The sequence below is a fragment of the Meriones unguiculatus genome, chromosome 3 (assembly GCF_030254825.1).
Source record: "Meriones unguiculatus strain TT.TT164.6M chromosome 3, Bangor_MerUng_6.1, whole genome shotgun sequence".
In the NCBI taxonomy this organism is placed as follows: Eukaryota; Metazoa; Chordata; class Mammalia; order Rodentia; family Muridae; genus Meriones; species Meriones unguiculatus.
In genome coordinates, this window is record NC_083351.1 from 27,182,260 (window position 1) to 27,206,113 (window position 23,854).

Below are 23,854 nucleotides of genomic sequence, written 5' to 3' on the forward strand. Positions count from 1 at the left end.
GAAATCAGCCACCACCATAAAATGGCTGCCTTTGGACTTAATGTGGTCCTTTATTGCTTAAATAACTACAGGGAATTGTGGGAGAACACTGTACTAACCCTTCGTTCCTGTGCCTTAAACCTTTCATTGGTTCCCCAAATCTAACTATATTGTCTGCCCCTTTCTACCCCTCAGCAAATGCTAGGGTGATAAAGCACTCCTGATGATTTTACAACTATTTATAAGGAAAGACGCTGGAGAAGGGAAGGTTCTGCCTCAGTCTGCAGGACTTGCAGAGCCTTCACACACATGTCTGAGAGATGGTGCCAGGAAGAACCTGAATCCTTTCCCCTCCTGACCAGATTGCAGGTGATGTCCTTCAGGTCCCTCAGATTCCACAGAGACTCAAGTAAGACCCTCAGTCTTCTGCTCTAGGCCTTTCACAGCTAGCCCAGGCCCGCTTCCAACTTCATCCTCCCTGATCCACACACACGTACCCTATCTGAAGTTCTCCACACACTGGCTCCCTGTCCCTCACCAGGCACTGCTGACACATAGCAGCTGCTCTTGCAGCAGAAATGTCCTTCTTCATTTTGTTTTGTTCTAGAGGAGTCTTAAATAGCTCAGGCAGGTCTCGAATTCACTATGTATAGCCAAGGATGACCTTGGACTACTGATGCTCCCGCATCTGCCTCCTGGGTGCTGGAATTACCTCCTGAGTTCACCATCATGCCCGGCTTGCATCCTCTTCTCTACTCTCAAACTCTGCTCGGGTGGTACCCCACTGTATGCCTCCTTACGGAAGTGACTAAGCCCAGCTCTAGGCCCTGTGGAAGGCTGACCCACGCACGTGTGGTTAATCTGGGTCTCCTCATGACACTGACATGTGTGACCCTCACAAACTCCTTGCCCAAAGTCCCATGACGAAAGTATGGCAGAGCCAGATTCGATCCTATGTGCTCAAACACTGGTCCATTTCACTCGTGAACCTGCGGTGAGCTCAGTTCTGGGGCTGGCTGAGCCAGGAGCTGCTGGGGGCTCTGGTTTTCTTTTCTTTTCTTTTTTAATCTCTCTGTTTCATCTCTTCAGTGAATCATTCTTTCCTTCAGACTGGCCTCCCATCTGGTGCCAACACAATGGCAAAGGTTCCAGGTTTCACATGCAGATGCCAAAGTGTCGTGAGAAAGGAATGAAGGAGAGCCTGGAGGCCAAGAGCATTGTCTAAGGAACCCATCTTGATCCCTGGATACCTGACCTTAAATAACACATGCAAAGATACAGTGAAGAGATGAGCTGTCTTGGAAGCTTCCCTTTCTCTTCAGGTTTTGCCTAAGGCCCTCTTCTGTCCCATCTTTGCCCAATACATTCATCCTCACCTCCTACAGAACGCCTTCCCTAATGGCACTCCAGACTGGCTCCCCACCCCCACCGGCCTCCGAGAGTTCTTCACACTGCTCTGCCCTCTCCAGAATCCTTCAACCACTTGTTTCATTGTCTGTGTTCCACTCTTAACCCTGGAGAGGAGGAAAGGCAGGAGGCACATGGCCGATCACCATGGCACCTGCCTTGATGGAAGCAATGCCCACACAGAGAGGAATCTTTAAAATCTGCTAAGTGTTCAAGCAGAAGACAGAGGCTCAGTGAAGGAAGAGTTGTAGCATAATCCTGACCATCCTGATTCAGCTTTGGGCCTGACGTGGACAGTTCTTGAAGGCCCCAGTTAGCCCTTCTTGGGAGAACACAGAGAGGAAGCAGGGCTACAATATCTGAAAAGCCAAACGAGCCACACAGGGAGAATGTCACTTTAGGTTTTCCCCACAGCCAGTGGAACCCAAAAGAGGTGGAGAGCCCTGAGGGAAAGTAGTCTTGGGTGACATGAGCCACTGAGTTTGGATCTACATCTGCCACTTCCTGCTGGGCCTTGCTTTCTTCATCTGGAAAATGGGTAGGGGCAGCTGTCGAGATTAAATGAGATGAGTGGGAATTTCTACCACACATCCAATGACCAATGCTCATGAGAGTGAAGAAAAGCCTGCAGGAGAGGTTGCTCCTCAGTGTGGGCACAGGCACATGACACAACCACAGAGATGGCCCGATTTATGACTGGACTCTTTGGGCTTCATCCTGGAGCTCCGAAGAGACTTGCTATGGGAAGGGACTGGTGATAGAGGGTGGGAGGTCTGTTGACTGAGCACAGTCCTCCCTTAGCCATGTTGGACTAATAAAGATGAGGTCATCAACACAGCTGAGGGACACGGGGCCGTGGGCAGGGCTCAAGCCAAGCTCTGTGAGAGACGGGGATTAATTTCATATTGAGTTGAAAAGTAGTTTAGGATAAAAACTCCCATCAATAATTTTTTAGGACAGTTTTAGGAATCACTGCAGAATAAATTGCTCAATTGCCTCACAGTGTATTAGAGAGTTCACTAATCTAGGAGCCAAGACACTTGGATTCTTGTCCTGGACCTATCAGCTGGTTCAGGACCTGGAACGTATCCCCACCTCATTCTGGCCTCTGTATAGGGCTCGGAGATCACAGAGTGACTTTGAAGGGACAGGAATGTGGTTTAGGACAGTGCTAGCCTCTTGTAGTAAAGCTCCTCTCTGTGTGAAAACTTAGAGTTTCACCCACAGCACTGCATAAACCAGCTACGGCAGCCATGGCTGTATCCCCAGTACTCAGAGGTGAAAATGAGGACTGTGAGTCTGGGACCAGCTTAGGCTTTTAAATACGAAAGGACCCAGGAGGTAGCTCACAACTGTAAATCTAGTTCCAGGGGATGTGATGCCCTCTTCTGGCTTCCATAGGTACTGCATATACTATGAGCATATAGTTAAGCACACACACACACACACACACACACACACACACACACACACACATACACACATACACCGCACATATGCACATACCCGCACACATGCACCCCTTTGTACTCTGAAGCAGATGTTTTGACCTGGCGGACAAGAGGGCAGAAAACATAAAATCTAAGTTCAGATGCCAGCATTACCCTAACAAACTGTGGCCCTCCATAAATCTCTCCGTGTCGCTGAGCGAGCCTCAAGCTCATGTCTTGTGAACTGGACACTTCACTGCTCCCTTTCTGAGGACCTGTCTAACCCACTTCTCCCACCAGCTATTCTGAGAATGAGGAAGTAATTACCAGAGCCCTGAACCAGCCCTGTCATGTGATCGCTCTGTAAGTGGGAGCTTCTGGGATTCTGTAAGTCTCTTGACACTTTCGGCGATTAGTAAGCCCTGCTGAAAGTCTTCATAGACAGTGCTCTTGACAGGGGTGCATGACCCCTCCCCTCCAAACACGAGTATCACCCCCAGTGATGGACAGGCCCTCAGTTCCCGGGGATGAATTGCTTTCTTCTTCACTTGGCCTCTAAGCCTCTTTGCCTCACTCGAGCTGCTTGTCAAGGGCCTGGCCCCCAAAGCCCCAGTCATGCCGGGTGTGGGTGATTCCTCTGCCCTGCAGGGACTGACTCCACCTCAAAAAAAGAAAAAAAGAAAAAATGTATCACCATGTAGAGGAAAGTGGGAACTGCTCTGTATACATTCCTAGTTTTTAAGGTCCCTTCTTCAAACAGAATTTTTTATTTTATTATTTTTTTTTTTTTACTCTGCCTGTGGTTAAAAACCTCAGCTGTGACTAAAGAGATGACTCTGGGATTAAGAGCCCTGGCTGCTCCTCCAGAGGACCTGAGTTCAATTCCCAATACACGACCGCTCACAACCATCTACAGCTCCAATTTCAGGGGATCCAACGGCCTCTTCAGGCCTCCATGGGTACTGCAGGCACTTGGTACACATACATACATACATACATGCAGCGAAACATCACACGCATAAACAAAATCTTCTTCTTTTTTTTAATAGCACTGAGAATATTAAATGTCGAGAAGAATACGGAGAAAACACATCATTCGTATGTAGCTAGTGGAGATGTGAAATGGTACAAACAGGTTGGCAGTCTTAAAAAGAAATGGTCAGAGGTCAGTTTCCTCGACTGTCAGAGGCAAGAGGTGGACAGGTGGGACTCTAACGGTCTACCTCCCTGTACTGTTAGCAGCGCTATGAACTGATGGCCCCGGTCTGCCCCTCGTCTGCATGAGCCACCTGAAGCCTCAGCATGTGTCTGTGGGTGATGAGGCCTTTGAACTCACTTGCTCTCAGCCTTGACACCTCTGTTGGAAACAGCCCAAGTTTAAGGCCATATGGGGGCCCTGCCTGAATGCGTGTGTACGCATCATGTGTGTGTCCAGTGACCGTGGAAACCAAAAGGGGACATCTGATCCCCCGAGACTGGAGTTTCAGGTGGCTTCCAGCCACCATGTAGTTCCAGGAATCAAACCTGGGTCCTCTGGAAGAGCAGCCAGCGCTCATAGCACTGAGCCATCGCTCCAGCCCCCACCACACAATCTTAGTTTGCATTCCCAATGCCTGATACTTGCCAGTGTCTTTCTATGACTTATTTACACACAATCGGTATATCTTAATTACCGAAGACAGGTAATAATCAAATCTTATTTTAAATTGACCTTATTGAATTCTAAGGAGTTTTGTTTTTGTTTTGAAGACAGGATCTCGGGAGACTACACAGCAACAACACCCTTTCTTGGGGCTGGGAATGACGCAGCTGGTAAGTAGAATGGCTGCCTAACATGAAAGGAGTTCAAGGTAAGCCTTGGCTACATAGTGAGTTGGATGTCCTCCTGGGGTACATGAGATCCTGGCTTAAAAAGGAGAGAGAGAGAGAGAGAGAGAGAGAGAGAGAGAGAGAGGAAGAGGGAGGGAGGGAGAGGGATAGGGAAGAGAGAGTAAGAGAGGAGGAAAGAAAGAAAGAAAGAAAGAAAGAAAGGAAGAAAGAGAGAGAGAGAGGAAAAGGAGAGAGAAAGAGGGAGGGAGAGAGAAAATGGATCAGAGATGATGCTTCAAACCCCAGCCTAGCTCCCTATGTGGTGAAGGACCTTGACTAGCATTCTGCCCTTCTCTGGGCAGCTGGACTTACAGGTGACTGGACTAGCCAGTGACTGAAAGGCTCAAGGGAAAGGAGGTACTTAGATGGCGAATGATAGTGTGTTTCTGCCTGTTGTGAGTGTGCTACCTCGGGAATGGCCGTCGTCTCTCCTGACCTCAGTCCTCCTCCCCCTGTGAAGTGGAACCAAGGATGACTTCCTCACGGGGCCTTTGCAAAAGCCCTAAGAGACCCACAAAATAAACTGGCTGGGTCCCAAGGATGACAAAGGGCCCAGCCAGTTTATTTTGAGGGTCTCCTGGGGCTTTTGATAGCAAGGGGTGGAGAAGCCCCTCACTCTCTTCTGCTGGATTTCATACAGGGGGATGCTTAGAGCCCGAGCTTGGCCCACAATGGGGAAGCCCAGCTGCAATAAAGTCATCACAGAAGGAGCAAAGGAGTCAGACCCAAGGACATCGACTGAACCCCAGAGCCCTTCCCTGGTAACTCATGTCACATGAGAGAAAGTGTCATTTAATTCTCATTTTTGAAAAAGAAGAAGAAGAGAAGCAAAAGGAGGAGGAGAATGAAAGAAAAAAACTTTGATTTTTTTTTTTTCAAAGCAGTTAACACTTTCTAATACATGCTTTGGTAAATTGTTTATTGTTTACTGTCTGTCTGTCCGCACTAGACTGAAAGCTCTCTGGAGGTAGAGATTTTGCCTATTTGGTCATTGATTTACCTGGCACTCAGCACAGCACCTGACACATAATAGGTTCTCAATAAATACCTAGTACCTGATGGATTCCTGGATGAAGAAGCTTTGAAGTCTGTAGAGTGTTGTAAATGTATATAGTAGTTAAAAAAGACAGTTTCTTTTTCTTTTATCCTTGCTTTCCTTCATTTGAGATAGAATCTGATGCAACCCAGAGTAGTCTCAAACTCCTTAGATATCTGAGGCTGGCCTTGAACTCCTGATCTTCCTGCTTCCGCCTCCCAAGAGTTAGGATTTACAGGCATAAACCATCAGGTCCACTTTAAAAGCATATTTCATAAGGTTGATTTGTTTTCTGTTGAGTGAATGTGCTGTGTAGCTAAAAGCTTGAGACAAAGCCAGTCCCTCAGACCGGAAAAGGCTAACCTTCATTGCTTCTCCGTACGTCTTAGAGACCGCCACAGAAATTCTACTTTGGGGTCTGGCTGTTGGCGCCCCTCTTGCTCCTCCTGTTCTTCCTCAGTGAGTCCATCCCCTCCCTGGCCAAGCCTGCCCTCTCCCAGGGTTTGGAATATTACCCACCTCCTTCTCCAGCCCAGCCTCTTACAAAAGTCAAGCTAGTTCCCTGACTTCCACCTGGAGGCATACACAGGGTTCCCTGAAGTGAAAATGCAAGGCACCTCACTCAAATCCCACTACAAGACATCAAGACAGCTGAGCATCCAACCGAGCCCAGAGCCCTTCTGAGGACAGCTACTGCCCCACTCACACGCTGCGAAGCCGGCCTCGAGTGTGGACTTTCCCAACTCAGTACACATCCAAACTTTAACTCCTCATCTTTCTCCAACTTCAACTGCTCCACTTACGTTGCCCATTTTCAAGAGAGAAACTAGTTACTCTGTGAGAGAGTAAGTAGTGACACACAAATTCACCACCGATGTCCATACCACTCCTTTCTCACAGTTGTTCCTCTGACCTGGGCCAGGGCCATTCTTGCAACTTCCTCCTAGCTGCACAATGATCCCTGGCTCATTCCCGCTGCAATCCGCTCTCCACTCCAGAGCCACAGAGATCTCCCCTAAAGGGCAAATGCTCAAGTCCTGAGTCTCTTTGTGACTAGCAAGGCCTGAGGGACGGGCCACCTTCTTCTCCAGCCTTACCCTGTGATACCCCTGCACTTTATCTATGTCATTCCCAGCCACCCTTCTTGTGGCTTTTCCCTGTACCCGAGAGAAAAACCTCATCAGTTCCCACCTTCTTTGACCCCACAAGTCCATGAACGTTTCCCCTGAAGGTTCCCTTGGCCTTTGCTCTTCCCTCTTCATCAGGAGTTCAGTTTCTGTAGATGGTCCGGTTCCTCGGTGGAGAGAAAGCTGCTGAGGGCATCACTCTGTTCCCTCTGTATAGCTGCCATTGGCATGGTGTCCTGCTCAGGCCACAGTGCCCGGATGAAGCAGGTTCTAAGAAGGAAAATGGAGGCTGGTAACCTTCCAGCCAGTGGGTCAAAACCAAACAAGCTCATCACCACACCTTCCTCAAAGTCCTTCTAGAAGGGACATGAGCGACGCCAGGCAGGCGTCAAACACGTATTTAATGCACTCTTGTGTGACCCAGCAATTGGGTCATCCCAGGGCAACTTGAGGCTGGCTCAGCCACCAGGGGGGTGGGCAAAGCTGCTGCCAGCAGCTCATATGCTCATAAATTTGCTTTTTATAGAATTGAGAAGGAAAGCAGATCCTTAGAGGAGAAGCAAACATTTGTATTCCCTATGACTTCATTTTCTGGTATCCTGATCATTTAAAAACTTGAAAGAAAAAAAAAAAGAACAGGATGTCTCGTCTTTGCCCGAATACCTAATTATCAAGAATACTGAAACTGTTTATATCATTTTAGGGGAATAAGATAAGAAAATATCTTAAGAGGAAACATGACCCATACTTTAAGGGATGGACATCGTGTGCGGGAAAGCATCGCGAATGAGATCAATATCAACAGGGTTCACTGTATTTTAAACAGCGGCATTCGAGTGGGCTCTTATTCATAACGCAATGAGCAGCCCCTTGCATTATGCTGTGACATCAGGGGGGAAAGGGAGAGAGAGGAGCAAGCGGTGGCCAAGAGCATACGGGGGATCCTGAAGACAGCCAAACTAAAATGGACTTTTCCAGAAAGCCAAACAAATTAGCAAGCAGGAACCATCCGTCTAGCGAAAACTCCTGTATTTCTGCTTCCCTATTTATAACAGAGCTGGAAGGCGGCTGTCTCCCCTGTTCCTCCTGGGCTAGACGACATTAAGCTTGGAAAGACTCGGGGAAGAGTCAGGGACGACAGGGCCTTTGGTCTGGATGGAACTGTAACCCTCACTTAAGATTATCTATAGCTAATTAGCACCTGATTTTGACCTTACACCCACAAGCGAGTAAACAGGATGGCCCTAGGAACACTGGATTCAGAATCGCCACAAAATTCTCACTCTCTGAAAATGTAAATATCACTTAAGGAGCAATTGTTATAAGTTATGTCACCGGAAGCTAGGCTCGGAGACAGGCTTGTTTCTCTAAGGGTTGTTGGGGGAGGGCTGGGGGGGGTTCTCAGAGTTTAGTTTGGATGTTTGAGCCCAAGTTTGCCCCTCAGTGCCCAACACCATTTGGCAAGGCTGCCGGTTAAACATTCCATTTTTTTATTATAATAGGAAGGCTCGGGTACATCCGAAACCCTGGAAGCTCCTGCTGCGTCTCCCGGATCCACGCAGAGAACAAGAGGAAGCCTGGAGTCCCAAGAAGTAGCCCGCCATGTACGTGGATATTTCTAATTTACGGGTAGAGAGCTCTCCGGTTAAAAAACAGGCTAGCTAGTAATCTATTTAAAACCGCGGCTGACATGATAAATGAAACAGAATAAATGTATACAGCGAGTGAGGCTCGGCGGGAACACGGGGAGGAGGGGAGGGGGGGGACCCGGAGCGCTTCTGCTGACAGCGACTTTCCGTCAGTGGCCTGTCTCTCTTGGAGGCAGCTGTCAATCACGGGCCAGCCCGCGCTCCCGGGGGAGTTCATTGTGCCCGCAGACAGTTGTGGAATAACTGCTCCTAGGCGTCGGAGCAGCAGATGGAGTGTATCTGTCAATCATTGTCACTAATTATTAACTTCTGTCACTCAGAGCAAGGCAACATCTCGGCGCCTGATCCGCTGTGATTTGATCTGCCACGCCACCTCGGAGACAGACGGAGCAGCCCTTCATTCCGGTCACACTCGCAGCGCTTTGCTGGGTCAGCCGCTGTGACTCAGTGCTGCGCCCTAGACCCGGCTGGCGCACGTGGCTGTGCACACGCGCCCTGGCTTCCAGGAGGCGCAGCCACCGCGAGAGGCCTCCCGGGGGCCCAGGCCAGGGGCGCCGCGGTGCCTACCCATTAATTATTAAAGGAGGGCGGTTTTATCTTGTCCGCTGGCAGAATCGAGGCCAGAATAGAAGAAAAAGACCAATTTGGAGGGTTTTTCTTCTCTTTGCTCCACCCGGGGACCAGTGATTATCACTCAGGTTCGCATTGATTATCTTCCTATGATCTCTCCTCAACCTTGTGATTTGGGAGCTTGAGATGTCAGCCTGAATAATTAATTAAGGCATCTGTGTAGCTCGCTTTGCAAACAGAAGCTGTAACCCGAGTGGGCATTTGCTGTGGGTTGGGGAAGTTCAGAGAGCCTCTTCATGACAAGATTGAGGAGGCGGCTCAGGGGTCCCAGGGCCCGCCCTCCCGTCCCAGAGAGGACATGACTTTCCAAGATTGCAGAGCCCACTGCTCTGAAACCTAAAAAGGGCCCCTTACCCATGAAAGTAGGAGCATCCCCGTCCAGGCTAGGCAGGCCGGGGCCTCCTGGGTGCTGTGCCGACTGCTCCCTGCTCAGGGGTTTGGGAAGATGGGTGAGACTCCTGCACAGAGGCTGAATCCCCACAGGTACCTACTCAGTGTCTCAAGTCCGGCTGCTGGGCGCCCTGGAACATACCACTTTCCCTGTCTGGTCCAGGACCTCTACTTATGCATAAAACTGGGGTAATTATGGAAGCTCCGTCAAGGACCAAGGGTAGAGTGCTTACACAGAGTGATCAAATGCCCGGCTCTCCCCAGCATTGCGTATTGAGTTCAATGCCAACCTGGGTTATAGGAGACCTTGTCTCAAAAAAAAAAAAAAAATCAAAACCAGAATTTCCTTCCTTGGAGACGCCTTGCCTGGCTCTTGCCTGACACGGTCTAAGCTCTCTCAGTAAGGTTGTGTTGATGATCCATTTGTGCCCCGTGAGGCTGGATTTTAGAACCGTAGGAATCCGTCTGTAAGCCTAACAAACCGGGCTGTAGTTTCCAGAACTGCCGGTCTGGGACGTGCCCGGGTGAATGGACACAGCCCGGTAGTGAGCACACGGCTTGTTTGTGTGTGACAACGCACCCTCCGCTGAATCTCCGCCAAGCCAGCCTCGCCCTTCAACAACCGGGGGAGCCTCGCTTCAGTCCTGCGGCCATTGCCATTCGCTTTACAGACCTCAGAGGAGGTTCCAGCCAGAGCTCGGTTAGAAACTAAGCCAAACTCCGAAGCCTGGAGTCAGGACAGCCTGCTGCTTGGGACAACCTGCCGGGGAAGAAGCTCTTAGGCCACCCAGGAGAAGACCCTACCAGATTCACAGCTCCACTTAGAACACCTAAGAAATGGTCCCGCATGTGGTGGTGTAGGCGCTGAGCGCCGTCATGGGAACAGCAGGAGGGCGGCGTGGGGCTGGCTCGCCCCTGCGGGGTCACCGCTGGGAGCCGCTGTGTCTCCCCATCAGCTCCCTCTCTCTACTTGGGCTCTCGCGATGTCTTCAGAGTGTCAGCTTCATGACAGTCAGATACCGTAGGTGACAGGCAGAGCTCCCGGGCAAGGCAAGAGGACACCAGAGGGAGAATACGCAAGAGATCCACCCACTGCTTCTTATGTCCTGATCTAAGACAGGCGGGCAGCCTCGTTTCCTCCCCGGTTTCTTGGTCAAAGCAATGACAGGGGTCCACACAGGCTCAAGGCGGAGAGGGTCAGCCTCCCATTGCAAGAAGAACAGGAGCCAGATACCATCTCTAGGGAAGCCGTTGGACTCCAGCTCTGGAGAGGACGAGAAACCCAAGGGCTCAGTTGCACATCACTCGTAGGACCCGCAGTCTGGAGCAGTGAGCTTGTGGATACAATGTTGCCACTATGCTCAGCCCCTGCATGCAGTGGGGTCAACCAGAGCCAATGCTTTTCTCCGTCCTGTATTTATCCCCACTGATTCCTTATCGGGAGTGAGCCCCCCTTTCTTGACTATGCCACCCCCTTCCTAGAGGCCTGGCACATTCTGTCCCCTCTGCAGGGATCCTACCCTGCCCTGCCTTGCTAAGTCCACTCCCTTGCTACTTCTCTGGAAGTCCTTCCTTGACTAACGCCCTACACCGTCCTAATATCTTGGATTTTCCCCTCATAACCTCTCCCGTGAGCATGACTAAATAACTACCTCAAACGTCCCTGGGATTTTGTTTTTTGAGACAGAGTCTAGTGGACCCGGGCTGGTCTTGAATCTACTGTGTAGGTGAGCCTGACCTTGAACTCCTAATCCTCCTGCCTCATCCTCCCCAGTGTGGGGATTTCAGTTGCACGTCCCCACACCCAGTTTACGCATGCTCAGGCTGCTGGAGGCTTTGTGCAGGCTCACAGGCACAACTGATCGGCACCTCCAGCCCAAGGGCTTTGTTTTCGTGAGATGCAGGTCAGGGAACAGAGATAGAGGTGACTATCTTGGGAGGAATTTGCTTCTTACAGGTCCCAGGAGATAGGGTGCTCCAGGGCCACACAGGGCCACACGGTGGAACACAACTTCTGCTGAGGGCAAAAGGGTTGAGGGCAGAATACGGGCCAGAGGCTCTACTGTGGTCTCAACGGGAGGAGACAGGCAAGGCACATATTACCACAGACAGGCTCTGGGCTGTAGGATGGTGCCCATTGCCCAGTCCTGGCCCTAGGGAGACTTAGGACAAGTCCCTACATTCTAGCTTAGTGTTTGGGAGTTGGGTAAGGAAGGTGGTTGGAGAAAGGAGATTTGGCCTGGTCAGTTCGTGCATAAAAGGTATGTTTTCTAGGAAATAGCAAGCCCGGAGGGCTGAAGTCTATCCAGCATTAGCAAGGCCCCCAACAGGCCCAGACTTCATATAATACAGAAAGCAGAAAGGCAAGGAGCTGGGGAGGCGGCTCAGTCAGTGACGTGCTTTGTAATGGAAGTTTTGGGTTCTTTGTAAACTCAATTATGTTATGTAAATATGTTTTGTTTTAACCTCAAGTGTGGGATTTCAGTTGGGCTATAGTTTGCCCACACCTGTTAACTGTCTCGTGTGGAGCATGGCTTTTGCCAGCTGGTAATGGCCTGCCATGTGCAGCATGGAGAGGAGCATGGCCTAGGGCTCTGATGAAAGAAATACGGGACCCCATCGAGAGGTGTGTGGTGTGCGGCGAGCAGAAACAGTGTGGCTGTTTGGAGCAGACAGACAGAGAGAAAGGCTTCTCCGGGGCTCAGTGGCGTGGAGGAGACTGGCTTGGCCTGCTGTTGACAGAGATTGGTATAGCCCCCAAAGACCCTTCAGCCGGGAGAGGTAAAGGGGGCTCTCTCCCCACTAACCTTCTCTCTTCTCCCTGGAGTGGAGGGAGTTGGTAGTGAAGGACACTCCAAATAAAGTAGTGTTTACGACGCATGAGGTCCTGAGTTCAAACGGCAGGACCAGTGTGGAAAAGTCTGCACTGATAAGCCCAGCACCGGGGAGGCAGAGACGGATGGCTCTGCGGAGCTCGCCGGCCAGCCAGTCCAGCCTAACCACTCAGACTCTGGCCAGTGAGAGAGAGATTCTATCTCAAACACCAAGGGGGACAGCACTTGAGGAATGACACCCAAAGCTGACCTCTGGCCCCCCAACACAAGTACACACACACACACACACACACACACACACACACGGAGACATGCACACGTGCACACAAGCACACGCAAACCCGAGCGCACTTGAGCTGCTCCCACGCACACACCCAAGGGGAAGTAGGAACCTGACTAATCTAGCAATGCCTTATGCCAGAAGCTACGTCACCATGGTCACCTATCAAAGTCTCATGTACAGCTTCCTGTCACTCAGGTCCTTGGCTGCCGAAGGAGGGGCTGGAGCCGTTTGTTCCCTTCTCGTGAGCTTCCTGCCCTTCCTACTCAAGGACTCACTCTACCTCGTTAGCCACAGGGAGCTATGGCGGCCTCCAGTTCTGTGCCCTGCGCGTCTATGAAGCCCTCCGGACTGAGTGCCCAGCTCAAGAGCCTCAGGCTGACATCACTCGGTAGAACTTTCTGGGCGTTGTGGATATGTTCTGTGCTTTGTGGGATCTTACTCTGGACCTATTAGCCACATGTGGCTAACACGCATCTAAAACATAGCTGGTACAAATGGGGGGGTCAACTCAAATTTCTCAGTTATTTGCACTTTCTTAAATTTAAAAAGCTGTGCATAACTCGTGACCATGGCAGCAGACAACACAGACTCTATCCTAAGCACAGTTCTAAATCCTAAAGGCACAAAAGTGACTTAGCTCAAGGACAACCTGTTCAAGAAGACAGGCTCACCTCTGTGCCTCCAGGCCCCGTGGGCCCTGACCAGCTTTGAGCATCATTTAAAGATGAAGAAAGATAAAATTACGGAAGGGGAGCTCGGAGCCCTTCTCTGCTGATTGCTCCATTCAGACTCATCTCTTCTGAAAATTATATTCAGGCTGTTCCTCTCACTAAATATTAGAAGGCTGTGGAGCTGGGAGCCAGCAGGAAGGAAGCCCCAGGCTTTTGCCCGGCGCATCCCACACCTGCATGGAAAAAAATCCCAGGCCATATCCGTCCCCACCCCCAACCCCCCTGTACACTTTAGAAAACAGGAGAGTGCAGGGAGCCACACAGAAGGGGGGAAGCGGGTGTGCAGACCACTCCAAACACCAGGAAGGGCACCGGCTGAATCTGGGGCTGATGGGGACCTCAAGCAGAACTAATGTCTGGGTTACACACCTCATTAGCTGAGTGGGATTCTCTCTACCCCTTTCCCTCTCACGCTGTTATCAGCCCCACCCCCCACCCCCCCACCCCACCCCCGCTATCGACTGAAAAGGATTCTGTTAACAATGTTAAACTATTTGCCGTTTCTGGGGGGGGGGGAATCAATTAAAAAAAAGAGAGAGAGAACAGAAGTAAGAATTAATTTCTTCATCCCTGGTGCTGATGGTTTGAGACGGGATTCCTCCCGGTGGGGACACATTGAAGAACATGGCTCCTAGGGCAGTTGATAGAAGGTTCTCTCTGCAGTGATTACAGTGGCCTTCTCCCACCACACCCCTGAACATGCGGCCTGGAACTCAACCCCAGCTTATGCACCATTTCGTGCAGTTCCCCTGACTTCTCTATAGGAGAGACACTCAAAACTTGGGGTGCTCGGCAGCCTGCTGACCCGCCCTCACCATGGACAGATGCAAGCCCTTTACAAAATACAGACACATTTTGTCACTAGGTGTGATAGCTTAGGCCTGTAACCCTAGCACCTGGGAGTCAGAGGCAGGGGAATCCCAAGTTCAAAGCCACCCTAGGCTGTAAAGTGAGACTCTAACAACAACAACAAAAAGGCATTCTGCATCTGCAGACACTTCAGGGAGAAGGTAGAGCCATGCTTCCTTTCTTTCAGATTTATTTTTATTACTTTTAATTATGTATACCTGCGTACGCGTGTATGTCTGTGCACAGGAACACAAGCCTCAGTGGAGGCATCAGATCTCCTGGGAGCTGGAGTTACAGGTGGTTGTGAGCCACCTGATGTGGACCCTGGAAACTGACCTTGGGTCCTCTACAAGAACAGTAAGTTCTCCTGACGGCTGAGCCCTGTGCTTCCATGTAAGACTCTGTCCGCGATGGTGAGCCATCACTGTCAGTTTGACTGGATTTGGAAAAACTTAGGAGGCTCATCCCTGGGTATGTCTGTGAGAGCATTTTCAGAGAGCACTCCACACAGGGGCAGTCCTACCCCACGGGCTGAGGTCCCAGGCAAATACAAAGAGAAGTGGGGAAAAAAATCGAGCTGAGCGCTGGCATTCATTTATCTTTTCTGACTGCAAAGGCGATGTGGCCAACCGCCTCATACCCCTGCGGCCAGAGCAAGATCCTTTGTCATTGCCACATCCTCTGCTCCTTGGGATGGACTGTATCCCCTTAAGCCAGGAGCCAAAATAAACCTTCCTGTTGTGAAGTTGTTTTTGTCATAGTGATGAGACAAATTACCGACACAGAATGTCCAGAAAGCAGGCACACGAACTCTTGACAAAGTACCCCCTTGTCCACCCCCCCAGAAGTTGCCCAGAAGCTTCCAGAAAGTTCCATATCTGCTCTCATAACCCCAGACAGACAACTCAGATCGCTAACAACATTTCCAGTGGAGAAACTTTTATAAAATATTACAATCAATTCAATTGCATTAACACGCCTGAACCTCTAAGTTCAATGTGGTAGAAAACACAATACTTCTCTATTACATCAAGTGTCTGGTCAGATATATATCACATGTAACTAAAACCAGAGGCACTGGGAAGACCCTGTTTATCCCAACTTAGCAAAAGGAATTATCTGACAGTGGGAAATGAAAAACTACTAATAAACATTACAGTTTATTGAAAAGTTTAAACAATAAGATTAAGGAAACTTCTGCAATATTAAGAAATGTATATTATCCTACTTTACCTTTGCTTGGGGAATTCCTCAAGGATTTATTATTCTGTTACAGCACCAAAAGGCCCGTGTTATGTTAAGGGATTCTGCCTACTTGCCTGCATTCCGCATGAATCTGAAATTAAGAGGCAATCTTTCTTCAGCACATTGTACTTCCCTAAATTAGGTTTGGTTTCCAGAGCAGAATTTGGAAGTCAGTGTTCCCTCCCAACCCCGCATCCTACTTGGTACCTTTAGCCCCTAATAATACATTCTCTGGAGAAAAGAGACTCATCTTCCCTGGTGATTTTGCATGGACCTGACAGTGAGGACTCCGGGAAGCTGTCTGTCCTCAAGAGCCTGAGGCACAAGGCAAAGAACAGAAGCCGAAGGCTGTTCTGAGGAACGGTGTGGCCTTTGGTCAGCCAGAAGGCAGAGGTCCAAACCTCGTGGAGAACTTCAGACGCATCATCCTACCTGGCTGCTTGGTCCCGTGCCTCATGTGCATGGGTCGCTGCTTAGTCCCCAACAGTGGACCAGTTCTCTCTCGGACATCAGACATCTCAGAAGTGGGCTACTATGCCGAAAGTTCCAGATGAAGTAAAAGCTGAGTTCTGATTCTTCCAGTGGGCACCGAGGGTATTGGCAGTGTAACCCAATGTTGCTGCGGACTCAGGGGCACGTGTAGGAATTCTCCAACCTTCCTGGGTGCCGAGACTTCAAACTCACACCTGTAAACACCTATATTATCCTAGATTTAAAAAAAAAAAAAAAGCTCAGGCTCTGAGCAGCATCCACAGAAAATCTACTCACACTCAGAGGGTCCCAGTAGAACTTGGGAAGGCTTGGAGTGGCGTGTTGAAGGAGCAAGAAGGATAGGGACAAGCCACATCAGACAGTGCAAAGCATGCCACGGATTGTGGCTCCATCCCAGCCTACTGAAGAGCGCACAGCTAATAACTAGCCTTGGATAATCTGCCACTCCAAGGACTCCTTGTCCTTTTTAATTGTTTTCAAACTAGGATGAGGTGGCATGCATACCTGAGTCACCCATCCGGCCACCTCCAGGGAGGGCCAACTGCAGGTATGGATGGGTGACCCATGGGACGCAACCATTGCTGGGAGTTGAAGATTTTTCTCTTCCTCATTGCTAACGGGGGACCTGCAGAAGGCAAGGTATACAAATCAGCACAGCCTGGACATTGGGTGCAACTGGCCCCCAGATGGACAGGAGCCACACGACAGGTTGAAGAGAAGGTAATAAGCATCACTGCCTCAAAGCCACCAGGTTCCTTGGGCAACCCCTCAGAATCTTAGTTCCCAGGTCTCAGTCTGCCCATGCTGCAAAGTGGGCACCAATCTGGCTCCTTACGGCTCAACCAGGGAGAGCAGGTTTCAGGAAACCAAATTCCAAACCCAAACTCCTTTCCTATTCCAGAATCTCGCTTCATCTCATTAACCTACCGCTGCAGCTGTTCCTCAAGCCCCTCCTTTTCATCTAATTAACCAAAGACCCTGGGGGCAGCCGCCAGTCTCCAGCACACTCTCAGCTGGAGAGGTGAGGACAAAGCTCGCTTCCCACAGGTTAGGACTGAGGACTTGCTTTCTTCCATTATGTTCATGTATGTTGGAAATTTCCCCAAATGCATTTTAATCTCCATCTGCCATTATAGGGAAAATTTCCCAATTTTTTTGTTATTACATCTTGTCACTCTAGAATATAATGTTTAACCATCAACCCTCAAGACAAGCCTGTGCTTCAGACTCGAAATCTCTCTCTTGGAAATTTATGCATCGTAAGTTGCTAGCTGATCACCCCAAGATGGCTGGCACTAGCATTTGCCTCTATTCTTTTGTTCCTGCCACAGCACAATAGAATGATACTCCTACCCGACTTTCCTCAGGCCTTCGGGAGGTCTCAAGGCAGCCATACTTCTGGCCTAAGGGAGGTCATCGCACCAAAGAGGATATCCCAATGAAAGCCACTGTCTCGGGGTTGGAGAAAGCAGCCAATGAAGCCAAATGTAACAGAAGTCACACAAGTTAACAGCACAGTCACAGAGACATTTGTCCCTGGATGTAGACTTAATCCCTGTGCGAGAGAAAGCCTACGACAAGGGAAATTTCAAGGCAAACATGACCTGCATTTCACGCAAAGTTGGGGTGTGCTGTGCAAAGGGCAGAGTCTAAAACCGGCCGTGCTCTTCTTGTTGACCAGGAGGGGAGAACCTGCTTCCTTGCAGAATCTCCCAGACAAGGAAACAGTATCTCATCTCCATTGCTGCGGTTATTCTTCACGGCCTCCACTGTGGCAGGATTATTATGCTGTTTCACAGATGGGAAAACTGAGGCTCTGAAATACAAGAACTTGTCACAGGTCACACTGAGGCACAAAGGTGGGTTTATACGCAAATCTGTGTAGCTTAAAGCTCTTCCCATCATGTCCAGACTTCCCTCCTTCCCTCACCTGACCCCATTGCCCAATGCAGAATCCGTGTCAGACCATTCAGCTTGTTCCATCACCTGCAGGGATAGACAGAAGGCTCAGCCGGCCCCACCTACAACAGCCTCGACCTCCCATCAGCTCCTACAGGAGTGTGTGTGTGTGTGTGTGTGTGTGTGTGTGTGTGTGTGTGTGTGTGAATCTGAATGTGGAGACCAGAGGCTGACTTAGGAGTCTTCTTCAAATGTTCCTCCACTTTATTTTGTGAGGCAGGGTCTCTCACTGGTGGTTGGTTGGCTGGGTAGCCGGCAACCCCAGGAATCCTCCTGTCTGCTTCCACAGCCCTGGGATTACAGGCACTCACCACCGCACTGCACAAGGCTTTTATGTGGGTTTTGGGGAGCAAAGCCAGGTCCTCATGCTTGTACGGCAAACACCTTATCAATTGAGCCGTCTTTCAGCCCAGCTCTCTATGCTTTCTTACCTTATGCTGGGCTAAGGAAGGATGGCAAGTGGGAAGCTTTAGGTAGGTAGATAGATAGATAGATAGATAGATAGATAGATAGATAGATAGATAGATAGATAGATGGCCGGGCTGCTGGTGAACATCATTAAATCCGGCACTCAGGAGGCAAAGGCAGACAGATCTCTGTGAGTTTGAAGCTAGCCTGGTCTACATAACAAGTTCTGGGCCAGCCAGGTTACAAAGTGAGACCTAACCTCAAAAAGAAAATGTTTCATGTGGAGCTAGAACAATGGCTCACTGGCTAGAAATACTTACTGCTCTGGCAAAGAGACCCAGGTTCAGTTTCCAGCACCCACATCAGGGGCTCATAATTGCCTGTAACTCTAATTCCAGGGGATCCAGCACCTTCTGAGATTTACTTGAAACAGGAAACAGACAGAAAACAAAACAGGAGACAGGAGTCTAGCCACCAATGCTCTCCCATGGAGAGATGTTTCCCTTCACCAGCTCAACCGCACATTCAGGGTTTGCATTTTTCACATTCTCACACTGTGTCTAGATGAAAACGCGGCCAGCAGGGGAGGGTCAGCTGAGGGGCGGTGGTGTCTCTTCCCTGCTTGTACACCAAGCTCCGCACAGAGTGGCTGTACCTGTCACTGCTCCCCATAACTACTGCGGAAAGTCTATCACTGCCTTCTCAAGGAGAGGTGGGGAGGCTGTGTTATCTCTGTCTTTGCTTCTCTGAGCTTGGGTTGCACTGTGCCATCGTCCGAGATCCCCAACACCCACATAAAATGCCAGATGTACCTGTAACTTCAACAGGGCATGGGGGCAGATCCCTGCAGCCTGCTGGCCAGTCTGTGAGTTTCAGATTCAGTGAGAAACCCTGTGTCAAAAGGTAAGGTGGAGTGTGATCAAAAAAGGTTTGAAACATTGACCTCCTGACTCCACAAACATGCGTACGCACATGCCCTCACCACCCAATACACAAACACACACACACACACACACACACACACACACACACACCCTCACCACCACCTCCCAATACACACACACTCACTCACAAACACACACACACACATGCCCTCACCACCACCTCCCAACACACACACACACACACACACACACACACACATTCACCACCACCTCCCAAAACACACACACACACACACACACACACACACACTCACCACCACCTTCCAAAATACACACACACACACACACACACACACACACTCACCACCACCTTCCAAAACACACACACACACGCACACACATGCACACACACACATGCACAGGCACCCACATGCAAGACCAGGGAACATCATGAAAAAGGGGACAGGAAAGTTGTAAGTGCTGGAGGGTGGCAGGGGTCCTATGAAACACCGTCTTCTAGATATGACGAAGCTGATAAAAATCATGGATACACAGTAGCTATGGTTACCTACCCAAGACCTGCACAGAAATGTAAGCCAGGAACGCAGGAGGGAGCTAGCTGGGGAGAAGAGAGCTGTCCATGGGAGTTGGGGGGAGGCGAACACAGCAGGGTGAATAAGTTCACGGAACGTTGCACACACATATGAAACTGTCAAAAGCTAAATTTAAAAATCAGTTTACTAATTCAGGCACCCGTCACCGGGTTATCGGCTAACCAGGCTGTGGTGTGTTCCAATCAGCTCACACTGTTAAAACAAAATATCAAGGACCAGTTAGTTAGCTCAGAAAACCAACATTCTTCTTAGCAATTCCAGAGGCTGGGAAATCCCAGATCATGGAGGCCCTGTGGTCAGGTTGCAGTGTGTACTCTTCGCCTGAGGTGCTGGCAGCAATCTTTACAGGAGCCTGGCAGGTGGCTGACTCCTTTTTCCTCGACGTTCTAGAACACGTCAAAGTAATTGATGGGCAGGAGAAGACGGAGCTGTGGTTGTCTGAGGCGGAAGGGTGAGGACTGCGCTAGGAGGAGGCACCACAGAACTCTGGAGTGATGGGACTACCGCACAACCAGAGCGGGGACTGGGCTTCAAAAGTGAACCAATTTGTCAGAACCCCCAGAAGAGCACACTTAAGTTTGTACGTCGAATTGGGTGCCAATTTTACTTGGATTAAAAAAAAAAAAAAAGTCCTGGAAACAGGTCTGGTGAGATGGTTCAATGGGAAAAAGCACTTGCTGCCAAGCCTGAGGACCCGAGTTCAATTTTAATACCCACCTGGTAGAAGAGGAGAACCAACTCCTGACAAGTGCCCCGTGGCACATGAGAGAACAAGAGATGTACGCACACACAAGCACACATGTACACACATACAATACACACATGTACACATACACACACATAGATAGGTGTCATTTTTACATCAGGTGAAGTACCAAAATTGAACATTGAAATGATGCTAATGATATGCATATGGTGAAACTTTTGCAGGTAAAATGTACAGACGTCTCCAATTTACTTTGAAGTACATCAAAAAAATGAAGACTACAACTTCAGGGGTGAGAGGAAGAAGGACAGAGGATGGCTACCTAACTAACTCTGCTAGAGCAGAATGCTGAGTGTGCCCTTGTGTTTGAAATCTATGGTAATAAAATGCTAAAGGGCTGCACCAGCCTCTCCCTGGGTCAGGGGGGAGCAGCCTACCGGCAAGGTCATAAATGAGCCCTGGGTGGCTGCTGTCACTGTCATTCTATAATGTCACTCTGAAAGTACCGGCCACACTTCCTCTATGGGGGGGGGGGTGAGGTCCCCACAGACTGCCCTCCTACCCCAGGCTTCCTGTCCCTCAGCGGCTCTAGCCCAGAGCCGTCAAACCATCTAGAAGCCCAGGTTTGGGTATATTTACCAGAACATTTTTCTTCAGGATCTTTTGTTTTGAAAATACACCTGGTCCTCATTTCTTTCCAAGCTTATGCTCACAAGGAGGTAAAAAGAGAAAGGGTTTGACGCAGTATTATTGACTGAGGTTTTTGGGGTGGTTTTGGTTCTCCCCATCCCCAGAGGCTCGCTGGTGAGATGCTCTCTCAGCTCTTTGGAGAATCTGAGTTTGGGTCCCGGCACCTACACCAGCTGCCTAACACATCTCCATCTTCAAGGACTGGGACACCATCTTCCAGCTTCCCCACGCACCTGCACACATGTGGCATATGCTTACACAGGCGCACACGTATGCATAAATTAAAAAAAACTGTTTAACCCAAAAGAATGTTTGTTTTCTTTCTAGACAGTGTTTCGTGTGTCTGAGGCTGGCCTTGAACTCTCTGTGTAACTGAGGATGGACTTACACTTCAGACACCTTGCCACTACCTCCCAAATGCTAGGAGTAGAAGTATGTGCAAGAGTTCTCAACCTGTGGGTCTCGACCCCTATGGGGGTTATCCGACTGTTTCACAAGGTTTGCCTAAGACCATCTGCATGTCGCGCATTTAAACATTATGATTTATAACAAACTTACAGATAGGACGTAGCAGTGAAAATAATGTTATGGTTGGGGGTCACCACAACCTGAGGAACTGTATTAAAGTGTCGCAGCAGGATGGTTGAGAACTGCTTGTCTAGAGCATCAGACACAAAGCCTCCTGATGGGAAAGCCCTCTACCTGCTGGGTCCCATCCCCAGCCCCTCACTGACTGATTTTTATAAGGAAACCCAAGGGTTTCAGCATGATGGATTATACATGCAATATGTAAAAATGAATAACTTTGCTATACATAAATTATAATCCATTAGAAAACATACATGAAGTTTAAAGCCGATTTACAATAGCAACAAAGCTGGGGGGGACAAACATAGTAAGAAATAGGGGGCTATGGCTCAAACTGTACAGTGTTACCGAGGGGCTGGCAAGCCTTGATGACCTGAGTTCGACCTCTGGGATCCACATGGTTCAAGGAAGAAGTTGGCTAAGAGCTAAGAGCACCGACTGTTCTTCCAGAGGACCCAGGTTCAGTTCCCAGTACCCACATCGCGTCTTTCAACCATCTGCATCCTAGGAACCCAGCATCTTCCTCTGGCCTCCACCGACACTAGGTACACATGAGGTACCTACATACAGGCAGGCAAAACGCTCATACACATAAAGTAAAATAAAATATTTTTAAATGCTGTCCTCTCTCCTCCGGTCATGCCATAGCACGCGTGTGCTCACACTCATACACACTTACACACACACACATGCACACAACCATAAATAAGAAGTTAAATAAAAAATTTTAAAGTAAAAATGTTACCAAAGCACCAGGCAACGTAGGCCACGTGATGCTACAAAAGCAACAGCACCAAAATCTCTTCAGAAGACAGAAAAGCAGGTTTCCTCTCACTTGAAGTCAGCTGTTAGAGGAGGCACAGAGGTCCCTGCGCTCACAGATGGGCACTAGGGAAACCTGGGATGCCAGCACATAAGGCTGTGCTTTCCAGGGAAGGAATGTCCAAACTGTCATTGTGTCAGAAGGCCAGGAGTGGACATGTCTTCAAGCCTGGGGACTTTTGTGCTATCTGAAATGGCCAGAGACCGCATTAGACCCTCCTCAAGACTCTCATCCTAAGCTTGTTTTTCTCAGTCAATCCATAGAACCCATCTTTACGGACAACGTCACATGTACTTTACAGTTTCAGTGTAGCTCACTATCAAGCTTTATTCAGCTTACTTTGTTCCTCGAGAAGATTTATGAATGCCTTATAGTGCACACAGTGTTGGGTTGATGACCACCAGGAAAGCTTTCACCACACTGTGCTGTGCTTAAACACGCCTAAAATAAACTACTTGGGGCCAAACTCCTGAAGTTTGGAGCAACACCGGTTACTGGGTCCTGTTCAACCAAACTGCTTTCTTGCCTCCCTCGATGTCTCTCTGCTGGCTGTGGAGATCAAGCAAGCTGTGTATGTGGCCCTTGGATATCTTTATTGGACTCTCCTCCTCCTCTTCTTTCCTCTCTTCCTTCTTCAGTTTCTGACTAGATCTCTATATGTAGCCCATGATAGCTTACGACTCAAGCAATCCTCCTGCCTCAGCTTCTTTAAGTCTTCTCAGTCAATCAAGCTCACAATATGATTTCCCAGAAAATGTCGTAAGCGTGCTTCATATACTTCCCCCTACATTTCTCGTTTCCTCACGGTTAGTCAAGGCCAGAGAACTTGTTCTGGCTAGTGGAGTGTGATGCAGTGTGTGAGACGCAGGGCAATGACAAGGGAGTCTCTAAATTCTGCTAGCATGGGGCTCGGGCCCTCAAACCCAAAGCCTTGTATGTGGGGCACAAGCGCTCAGCTGCTGAGCTGTGCTCTAAATGCAGGGTGAGCGTCATTAACACACAAGCTAAATGCTTCATAGAAGACAAGTGATGTAAGCTCATGTGCAAAGATAGCACACAGGGCGGAGCACGGTGACACGTACATGGCATCCCAGCACTCTGGAGGGGGAGGCAGGAGGACAGGAAGAAGTTCAAGGTCATCCTTGGCTACATAGTGAATCTGAGGCCAGCATGGCCTAGAAAATGGGTTCCAGCCCAGCTAAGACCCCATCTTGTGAGACCCCGTCTCAAA

The 23,854-nt window shown here is 49.4% G+C and overlaps 1 long non-coding RNA gene across 2 annotated transcripts in view; it reads left to right on the plus strand.

Annotated features, from left to right (window-relative positions):
* Nucleotides 1-9,077, plus strand: part of LOC132652737 (uncharacterized) — a 53,121-nt gene extending 44,044 nt beyond the window's left edge. For both annotated transcript variants that reach the window (XR_009590312.1, XR_009590313.1), the window contains 4 exons: nucleotides 4,566-4,628; nucleotides 5,326-5,446; nucleotides 8,351-8,452; nucleotides 8,818-9,077. This is a non-coding gene — a long non-coding RNA (uncharacterized LOC132652737). The remainder of the gene's footprint in view (nucleotides 1-4,565; nucleotides 4,629-5,325; nucleotides 5,447-8,350; nucleotides 8,453-8,817) is intronic.
* The last annotated feature ends 14,777 nt before the right edge of the window (nucleotides 9,078-23,854 follow it).